Below are 2,803 nucleotides of genomic sequence, written 5' to 3' on the forward strand. Positions count from 1 at the left end.
TTGATTTTTGGATTATTTGATTTTGGATTCTGCAAACAGATATTGTTACAGGTTTTGCTTGTACAATATTTTTCTACTCAGAAATGCATATACACTGAACAAAAATATAAACGCGTGTTGGTCCCATGTTTCATGAGCTGAAATAAAAAATCCCAGAAATGTTTCATATGTACAAAAAGCTTATTTCTCTCAAATGTTGTGCACCAATTTGTTTACATCTCTGTTAGTGAGCATTTCTCATTTGCCAAGATAATCCATCCACCTGACAGGTGTGGCATATCAAGAAGCTGATTAAACAGCATGATCATTACACAGGTGCACCTTGTCCTGGGGGCAATAAAATGCCACTTTAAAATGTGCAGCTTTTTCACACAACACAATGCCACAAATGCTGAGGAGTATTTATGTCTGTAATAAAGGCCTTTTGTGTGGAAACACTTATTCTGATTGGCTGGGCCTGGCTCCCAAGTGAGTGGGCCTGGCTCCCAAGTGGGTGGGCCTGGCTCCCAAGTGGGTGGGCCTGGCTGCCAAGTTGGTGGGCTTATGCCCTCCAATGCACACCCATGGCTGCACCCCTGCCCAGTCATGTGAAATCCATAGACTAGGGCCTAATGAATTTATTTACATTTACTGATTAACTGTAACTCAGTAAAATTGTTGCATGTTGCGTTTATATTTTTGTTCAGTATACATAACTGGAACATAACTGATCTAACCAGACATAGAACATATTAAATTTATTATAGAACAATCTTATTAGTAACAATATGATTCACACCATAATTACAATATTTTAACTTCTGACAGCACTTTAAGCTAATTTTGATAGCACTTTATGGTGGTCCTTAAACATGACTTATAAAAGTGTAATTTTATTGACAAAAAGCCATAATGACAATGTAGGCCCATCTATGCACCTTGAAGTCACTGGATTATTATTATTACGTTACTGACATTAATATTTGCTTCTATATACTTTGACTGACAGGGCCTAGTAACCAATAGGATTTCTGTTATATTGCATGGTATATWGCAAGGTGGAAGCTTACACTAGCAGGTATGAAAAGATCTTCAGGATCWCTGTTTTCTTATTTTATGGGMTTTGTTTYGGGACCTTTTTCTGGTTGGGAACTTTGCCAACGAGGAGGTAAGTTTCAACTGTGTGACCCTTTTTGACCCAGTGACTCTGTGTCAAAGAAGCATGTAGAGTGAGTAAGCTAGAAACTTGATCCTGAACATGGTCTGCTTAATGTCATATGATTCAACACTTTAAAAAGAAGAGAGAATTTAACCTAAGGCCCGCTGAAACATGTCAGAATTGTAGTGGTTACCTGTGTTACCTAAGGCCCGCTGAAAAACAGGTTCAGATGTAGTGGTTTACCTTGTGTACCTAAGGCCCGCTGAAACATGTCAGATGTAGTGGTTACCTGTGTTATACCTAAGGCCGCTGAAACATGTCAGATGTAGTGGTTACCTGTGTTAACCTAAGGCCGCTGAAACATGTCAGATGTAGTGGTTACCTGTGTGTAACCTAAGGCCGCCTGAAACATGTCAGATGTAGTGGTTACCGTGTGTTAACCTAAGGCCCGCTGAAACATGTCACATGTAATGTGGTTACCTGTGTTAACCCTAAGGCCGCTGAAACATGTCAGATGTAGTGGTTTACCTGTGGTTAAACCTAAGGCGCGATGAAACAGGTTCAGATGTAGTGGTTACCTGTGTTAACCTAAAGGCCCCGCTGAAACATGTCAGATGTAGTGGTTACCTGTGTTAAACCTAAGGCCCGCTGAAACATGTCAGATGTAGTGGTTACCTGTGTGTTAACCTAAGGCCCGCTGAACATGTCAGATGATAGTGGTTACTGTGTTAACCTAAGGCCCGCTGGAAACATGTCAGATGTAGTGGTTACCTGTGTTAACCTAAGGCCCGCTGAAACATGTCAGATGTAGTGGTTTACCTGTGTTAACCTAAGGCGCTGAAAAACATGTCAGATGTAGTGGTTTACCTGTGTTAACCTAAGGCCCGCTGAAACATGTCAGAAGTGTTACGGTGAGTTAACCCTGTGATTAGAACCTAAGGCCCGCTGAACATGTCAAGATGTAGTGGTTACTGTGAATTCCCCATGCCCGCCCCAAGTGAACCTGTGTTTTGCCAGTGTTACCTCTCCTGTACCTCTCTGTCCGAGCAGGCCAGCGGCAGTCCTACGGCATGAGAATCTACGAGAGGCCAGACTTCCAGGGACAGAATGAGGAGTTCGGCGAGGACTGTGACTCCGTCCAGGACGCTTCCGTAGCGTGACATCTACTCCGCCAACGTCATGGACGGCTACTGGACCCTCTACGAGGCATCCAACTACAGGGGGCGCCAGTACTTTATGAGACCCGGCGAGTACAGGAAGTTCAGCGAATGGGGAGCCACCTGTGCCACCAGCCGGATTCCTTCCGTAGGATCACCGACTTTTAGGCCCAACGTCCTCTCCACTCTGACCAGTCAATAAAACAATTGTTTAAATAAGCTTGCTGTTGACATTTCCATTTTCACTGTTTCTGATCAAGTGATTGATATGAATTGGTGACCTTTATGATATTTGGGGTCTGTGTTTGTGCCTTTAGCTTAAATGGAGGACAAACCTAATATATTTGAGGCAACAGGCATATGTTGTAATGTAGGTATAAATAGAATGGAAATATACTGCAAATAGGTCTACATAAGAGGATGTAAATATAATTTGGAAATACACCTTAAAAATGTACCTGAAATGGGCTGTTTTTATGGTGTATCTCTGTGTTGCACATTTAAACAT

The sequence above is a fragment of the Salvelinus sp. IW2-2015 genome, linkage group LG12, assembly GCF_002910315.2.
Source record: "Salvelinus sp. IW2-2015 linkage group LG12, ASM291031v2, whole genome shotgun sequence".
Classification (NCBI taxonomy): domain Eukaryota; kingdom Metazoa; phylum Chordata; class Actinopteri; order Salmoniformes; family Salmonidae; genus Salvelinus; species Salvelinus sp. IW2-2015.